This window comes from Necator americanus, chromosome II (genome assembly GCF_031761385.1).
Source record: "Necator americanus strain Aroian chromosome II, whole genome shotgun sequence".
Classification (NCBI taxonomy): domain Eukaryota; kingdom Metazoa; phylum Nematoda; class Chromadorea; order Rhabditida; family Ancylostomatidae; genus Necator; species Necator americanus.
The window spans coordinates 41,572,305-41,580,812 of NC_087372.1; positions in this window are offsets into that span (position 1 = coordinate 41,572,305).

The following is an 8,508-nucleotide window of genomic DNA, read 5'->3' on the forward strand; positions in this document are numbered from 1 at the left end:
CTTCCTTACCTATTTATTTTGGCACATAGAACCATCCAAGTGGAAAACGATACACCAAAACGCAACGTTTTGCAAAAAAAAAAATAATCCTACAAACATGAACTGTTCCCCGCTTGCGAAAAGTACTTCCCTTCATTCACATCACATTTACTACTTCTCGTAGGTTTTCTCCGACTTCTCCCACATAAAACTCATTGAGCGGGAGTTCTTGTGTAATCATTAACCGTCCCTCAAAATCCAACCTATAAATCCGAAGAAAGTTATCGAAAATATCTTGATCGTCTTGAACCCTTCTAGAATCGTCTCATCCTTGAACGGCCAAGGTCGTATTGACATCGTTAACTACCATTTCATTCGGCCCATCTAACCTATATTACTGCACTTGAGAAGTCGTGATGACTCGCGCACAACACATGCTTTAAATTAGCCACAGTCAGCAGCATACTTTTATACGACTCCTACATTCATGCATGCGCATATCCACCGCACAAAGGTGAGTGTCACACAAGGCGCACTTCTAAGAGCCACCAATGACCTTCTCGTGCGAGAGAACAATAACCGGAGCACTACGAATGCATTGTATTGGTAACAGTAATTACGTTGTTCTTCTGGCCGTGAAATACCCTCATTCAGGTCATCGTACCCATAACATTAATAACAACATGCTGGTTTGTCAAAGGTACAGTAAAAGAATAGGACGGAAGGAAGAAAGAGAATATAACAGAGTTCAACATACCCTACGAATTAACTAGAACACGACTGCTCCAGGATTTGTGTGACCGCAAACCACCGGAAAAGAGAAAGCAGCAACAAGTACTTGGAAATAGGCTTTAACACATTTTTTTGCTCTGTCAAACACTGCGTTTGTAAATAACCATCTGAATGCGTTTTCATCTGAAATTAATCGAGACGCCACCTACCATATTAAAATCTTCAGAGAAAAAACCGTTGTCACGGCTCAAACACTTCTTCTGGAACTGTGATTGCTCAGTCGCACCAATCCAAAAGCCCCAGCAAGACAGAGACAAACATGTAAGTAGTTTTTCGAACTTCGCAAGACTTCTAAACTTCCTAATGTTAGACAAATATACCTTAGGCGCTGAACTTTATTGGGCTTTTTCATCCCTTTGAAAAGAAAAATGGTCCTACCGATTTGATTTCTGGAGTCAACTGCGTGAATACAGTGGAAATGTACCTTTTAGAAGTACCAACTTCGCAGTTTTTACAATTTCTGAGAAATTGACTTATGCTTGAGATAATTTCTTGTTGACGTCTCAGAGTTATTAACAGAAGCAGTGGGTGTATTGGAATGAGATCAAATGGAACAGTTCTGAATGATGAACGTACAACGCTGCTCAATTTGAAAAAAAAAGAAAAAAGAGAGAAAGAAAACAGAAGACATAAGAAGGCACTGCGGTACACACCTTAATAAGTCTGCCAATCTAGCTACACATGGATGCTGTATGTTTGGATGGTGCGATAGAATTCTTCTATATTTTGAATCTCTTTAACAGTACATGGGAAAAGAGGCATAGTGAAAAATACCGACATAGACATAATGAATAATGGTTGAAGATGTGAAGGCACACATCAAACGATTTCAACAAAATTATTTAAAGAAGAACTGTTTGAATCGCGATACAAAAATTCACATCTGACGCATTAACTTATAGGTACAGCTCCCTAACGAACACGAAACGCAAATACAATTATGAATCCAATGAAGCTACCTTGACACCTCGACAGTCGATCTGTATCTCTTCACATGTGGAGGGTATCTTCAGGGATCGGGTGGTTTCCCTATGTTGTCTGGAAAAATAATTATACTCGAGATCAATCTTCGAGCGACAGAACGCTTTATAAGCGCACATTTATTCCCCTAACACTCCCGATCAAGAGCAGCATGAGAGATAGCTGTGCCGTTGTGCAATATTCGGTCCCAATGCACCGTGTTCTTTCACGTGCACTACGAGCGCGGTATATCCAGCATCTTTGTTTACTTTAGGTGTTGGGAAAATAGGTAAGTGGACACTGAACAGAGTTCGCAGTACCTTGCACAGTCCTCTGAAAAAGATTCTGTCGTTTTAAAAACGGAACGAACTTACAAATGCTCACCAAAGAACGTCTACTCAAACAGAAAGGACGTGATCCACGCTACTCTCGTTGTCGTTATCTTTGAGTATAGTCAACATTGAATTCCATTCCATGCACAAGCACCTTCATTCTTCCAAGTGTTGAAAGAGAATTCTTGATGAGATATTTATATGAATAAACAATTTAATAATAATAATAGTCTAATAATATAATAATAATGTATTAATAATCTAAATACTACAAACAAATAAATCCCAATTACTTGGCTGTTCGGAAAGTCAGTACACCAAAAAATCCCAATGGAGTCTTTTTGTAACTTATTTAAAACAATTCAGCACCAACAATATATTCACCTACAACCTCTGCCCATCTGTTAGGCAAATTAATAATGCCCTTTGCCCATAATTCACGAAGCAGCAAGGCTACAAAGTTGTAGGGAGCTGTTTTGAGGTCGTCGTATTTGTCAAACTTCCTCCCGTATAATGATGATGCTTCAGCGGGACAAATCGTGGTCAGACGGCTCAACGTCCGGCAAATACGGCGAGTGGGAAACCGGGTACCATCCAAGCTCTTCATTTTTAAGGGGTGTCTGAAGCGAAGTACGGCCGTGCGTTTTCATTTCTGAACAGTTGAGTTTCTTGGGCACTTCGCATCGACAATTGCTTCGCCCTTTTTTTGAAGGTGATCCATTTATACAATTGCAATGATATTGTTACCTCTAAGAAGTAATTTACAGTCATTGTGAAGAGAAGCCGGTCGTCCTTTGTGTTGGTGGGATGTGCGCTCCCCTAACGTGCTGATGATGCTTGTGGTCGCTCAGCCCGCGCTGGGTTCTTGGCCCCAGTCATAGTAGATGATCGCTCGAATCTTGTTTTGTTCAATTATCATGTTTTGGAAATTAAGGAAAGCGCGCACGCGCACACTTGTATGCCTACGTATAAATAGCTTTGAGAACATTCTACAATACTCTTGCACTGCTAGATCACTCGATTCTTTTCTGGGAGACTCTGGATTTTAAAAATTTTTGGTATAAGATTTTCCGAACACCCTAATATTAGTGTGATTATTGTGGCAACAGAAAAAGCTCTCAGCTAGATGTAATATGTCACATTTTTAAGCATACAGATCCTCGTTCTAGGGTGTCCCTAAGATACTTCAAGGTTAGAAGATCCTAAAATGGTTGAGGACAATTACGGACGATCATACTCTATTGAGTGGGTTTGAGGGGTTTATTTCCTGGTCCAATCCCGATGGAAAAGTGATATTCAGTCCCGAAATCCCTATCAGTTAGGTTCTTCATAGTCATGGAAAAGTCTACTACAATTCCACCGGCCGGAGAAACAGTACAATGAAAACTTTGGTCTCAGCCTTCATGCCTCTTAAGTGGCAGAACATTGTACGGTTACATTAGAATTACTATTACGTAAGAGACGAATTTCCACAACACGACATAGTATAGCCCAAAACAGGGGAAATGAAATGTCATACCCATTTCTGTCATAGGCCTTATGACGCCTGCTACGACTCTTATAGGGTATTCGATAAAATAGCGTCAACTCATGTTTCATCGGTAGTTGGAATTTGCAGCGACCCATAACAAGCGGCAAGTGACAGAAAATTACTCCTGCAGATCTAAAGAGTGAAGTTGGTTACTCCTTCATTTCCCTTAGAGTGGGAAACGGTTGGTCTGGTCACTTCGTTGTGCAGGACAATAGCCGGCGGAGAGTAATTATCGGGCGCATTTTGCAAAAAGAGGTGGAGCTAAGGGAGGAGATCGAGGAGGAGATGGAGGCGGACTTGTAGACCACTTTCATTTGATCGTCACTGTACTGTGTTCGACGGTGTATTTGCTATGACGCCACGTCAACAATAGCTGAATTCCGACTTGTCAACTGTTCTGATTTGAGACACGGCAAAACCACAATGCGATTATTACTGTTTACACATGTTGTAGTGAGTTTGTTTTGTTATTATAGTGCACAGCTCCTAACCAGCACCGATATTACAAAACTATTTTCTTTTTTTTTTCTACGTACTGTTATTTTTGTGATGCATACTGTAGTCAGTTATCTTTAACCTTTTTCTCACTGAAAGGCACGAGTATTTTTGAAATGATACCTAGAATGTTTCTTCTAATGGTTCACCGCGAGAGTACGTGATTCAGAGAGAATGAAGCATTAATACGACAATAAATTTGCCTATGTTTTGAACGAATCAATAGATGGAACATCAGACTATCACTATCCCGGTGCAGGAATACAGCAGTTCTTGAGATTGTATTGACAAACGGAGCATTTGACTTCTTATAATGTTGAAATTTTACCGAAGGAGTGCCTTATAGGCTTCTATAAAATTTAAAGAGTGAGTAAAACCGTAATCTTAACATTCACTATAAAGACATACTTGAAAACAAGAAAGTCGAATTTTTAAATAAATAGCAACGTGGAGCCAGCAGTAATTTGTCGCGCGGATTTTCTTCAACATGACTGGCTTATGATTGTTTTGTTTAGAGAATAAGCTGCAAACAACTTCTCCAAGCCATTATATCGTGTTTCTCATTGTGATACCTGCAAATTAACTCACGAATCCTACTCATTATTGAAACATTGGAAATGTTCACGAGCGCTCCCGCTTAGGATCATCATCTAGAGTCGACGCATGCGCGCAGGAGAACCACCAATTCAGCAGTTCTCGATCGAGATTGTGGGGAGATCGATTAATCCCCTTCTGCCTCTTCGCCAATACCGCCACGCCTTCCTGAACGGTCCTCACAGGCCAGCCGTCCTTCACATTAGACCGGTTTCTGCTACTATATATGATTATTTGTAAGATTAAACATTTGTTTCTTATATTCCCGAACATAGGCGGGTGTAGTGTAGCGGTTAGAGGTTCCGCTTCCTGCACGATCGATCGGAGGTTCGAATCCGCACTAGCGCTCACCAAGCCTTTCATCCCTCCGGAGTCGATAAATTGGTACCAGACTTGTCTGGGAGGATAAAAGCACTGACTTGACACATCGGCTAGCCACCGCAAGCCATTGTATAGGCCAGATACACGTTCGTAAACCTCAAACGATTCTGAATTGAAGTGAACGTGGGGGCGCATCCCAAGCGGATTGATTAACACCACAAACTTTATCCCTTAACTTCATTCCCGAACATCTAACCCCTATTGCTTCGTGAATCCGTACAAAGTGGATGCTATTGTCCTTGGAACGTTTCCACGTTCGCTGCAAAAACCATTTGAACCTATTTTGAACCTTTACGGGCGCTGCAAAAAAAAAAACATAATGCTTATCTGTCATTAAAATATCCATTGAATTGGCTTGCCTCGTACGAAGCGAGAACAACGCCCTGGAGTCTTCTATTTCGTCTTTTGGATTAATCTCACTAGTTAACTAGGCAAAAGGGGGCGCCAGACACCACTCACGCAAATATGTAAATATTTGCATGGACTACTTCTCTCACGACAAAGAGGAAGTAACGTTAAAAATATTTTATTGAAGACCGATAACATGTTTCCGAACTCCTCAGCATTTTTTTTTTCGAAATAAAATGAAACTAACATTTTCATAGGACTTTTAAAATTCTTTGTCCAGATATAAAGCGGTAAAACTAACTTCGTTCTCATACTTTTAGAAGTACCTGCAGGCTAACTAAACATTTCACCTTCTTGTAGTCGATAAATTCGAAACATATGAGGGGGGCTAACGAAGACTTCCACTCGATTCCATCCAATGCGCTCCATCTCGCCGCTTCGAGCACACCCGCCTACGCTGCTGCACCGAGCTGCTGGTGTTTTAACTCAAGTATACGCCTGCAAATCGTTCTATTGGCCAAAACACCTTTATGAGACCCCAAGGGATTCAGAAATCAGGTCGAACACGTTGGCGCATCCAAAGTGGATTGATACGCGACTCAGTTATAGCGCTGACAGTTCAATGAAACACGTCGATTAAACTAAAATTTGTTTTTAGAAGAGTGGGTAACACTCTTTCTGATGTGGGTTCCACCAAAAAGTCAAAGAGTATTATGAGACTATCGTCGTTCTCCACCTCCAGTCATATGATTCAGTATAAATTAACTAGAGGGAACCGCCATTTCAGTTCCAGTCGATTAACCTTACAAGTATGGAACGCATATAGTAGTGCTGCTGTCGCGCAGTTTCTTACCTGAGATAGTGGTCTTAAAAATAAAAAACTATTATTTGTACCTGTGTCAATGCTGTTTGACACTTATTATTTGTGAAAGGAGGAATAAGAGAATGAGACAGACGCAAATTTGTGATTGATCTGAATAATTTTTAGGAAAAGAAAATTTCAATGGATTCCCGAGAAATAGGAAGGAAATAAATATGTCGTCTTTTCCTTCGAGTGACTATTCATTCTTTTAGCTTGAACATATCCATTTCTAGGATTACAAACGCACATACCCGAACAACATTAATTGTTAAAAATGCTAGTATATCATGTAAAGGTTGTCTTAAAATCTTTCAGTGTTCCAAACATAATGGGAGTGAGTTTTGAAAACTACGAATTTTATTGGAAAAAAGTGAGAAATTTTTATCTTCAAAGGAAGCAAGCCGCAAAATAAACGCGAAGATGATGTACATACGTTTATTAGTATGTAATTGAAAAAAAATATCAAGAAAACGTAACAAATTAGAGCTGGTTATGCATGCTAAGCTAGACAAAAGAGCTTAATGTCAGCTTTGAAGAGAACATGCCACATAACTCATGATCGGATTTCTCCGCGAAAAATTAAGGGTAGAGGTGTAAATGACGAGTAAGAGAACAATCGCGCTCAATTCCCCTTAATTATCCCAAAAATGATGGGGGAAGGTGGCGGGTGTAACAGAAAAGTTTACTAGGTGCGTCAATTTCTTAGCAAGTCACCTTTAAATTATTATTACTATTATAAATTAATAAATGGTTATTGTAGTTTTGCCTACACACACTCATTTTTCGCATGGTCAAGTTTTTTTTATGAGACTTTCGTGTAGTTTCAGTAGTACTAACCGCTGTATTTTCTATGTACATATAGCACCATTATCCAGTTGATGTGTTTTTACGCCAACTACTTCCTGAAGACTGAAAGGTTTGGGAAGTACACTTTTACCTTATCTGCTCTCGCTCAGAGTGATTTTCAATTGAAGTCGAACATGGAGTCGCATTCCAAGAGCGTTTATTAACACGGGGCACCTGATATTGATATTGTCATTTTTATCAGACGAGTGCTGGGATGTGCGAGTCACCAACTGAGTCGCAGTTGCGAATCAAACTTTGGCACAGATCTCGAGCAGCAAATACTTTCAAGTTGTTGATGACATTATCAAGGAAAAGCACCCAAAACTTTGTGAAAACATTTGGGACTAAAAAGGAAATTTTTTCTTGTGTACTCTTTGTGCTGATGACTACTGTGATTCTGTTGTCGTTTCTTCAGAGAGACTCAGTAATGAATTACAATAGATCAGATCTTTTTTAAATGAAAATTTTTTTCAAAAAAATGGGAAGTTCGTTCTGCCGCCGTTGTGTCAAAAAAAGACCCAACTCGTGATGCACGATCACAAACATATTTTGTCTCATATTATGTTTTATTTCTTGAAAATTCTACAAGAAAAGAAAAGAAGAAGAGTCACAACTCATTTGGTAACAATTGTAAGTTATTTTCACAAAATAGTCTTCAACCCTTTCGTGTTTTTCCTGCGATTCACATTAGAAATAAGTGTTATCCGAGAAAATAAATGACTTTGTCTTGAGATGTAAATCTCAGAAAAGGATATTCTTTAGTTTTTAATGGCATAGTAGTGGAACCACTACGGTGCCTCAATAATCCTCAAGACAAGGGAACCGAAGTTTTCTCGCCAGCTGCCTTCTCATTCAATAGTTGGAGTGACCGTTTTGTAACTAAATTACAATGCGGTCTAAATTAAACGCCTATGAGGATGGCTATCTCTGATCTCATTCTCTGATTGGCAACACTTTTTTGCTAATCGCAGTGCGACGTTATTGCAAGAATTAATTAATACATATGATGCAATGTAATGTATAATGTAATGTAAACGGATAATTAGAATTGTAGTCGCAGCCAGAGCTACCTGAACCCTTTCCAATTACGTTATCGGCTGCACTCGGAGTGGTGCGGTGGGACCCATACTCAGCACTGCACTCCTATGGGAGCTAGCGAGGGTCTCATTTCGTCAGTTGGTTCAAGGTCGCTTGAGTTGACTTCGGATTAGTGCTACTGAATGGGGAAGAAAATGTGAAAATATGGACTGGAGCAAGTACTAGACCTTTAACTAAAATTTTAAGCTTATTCAAAGGCAAATTCCCAAATGTTCTTGTGTACTATGATTTGCATTAACTTTTTGGACTGCAAATTGATCCCATTGTTAATTTATTTGGAGCTCCGAAGC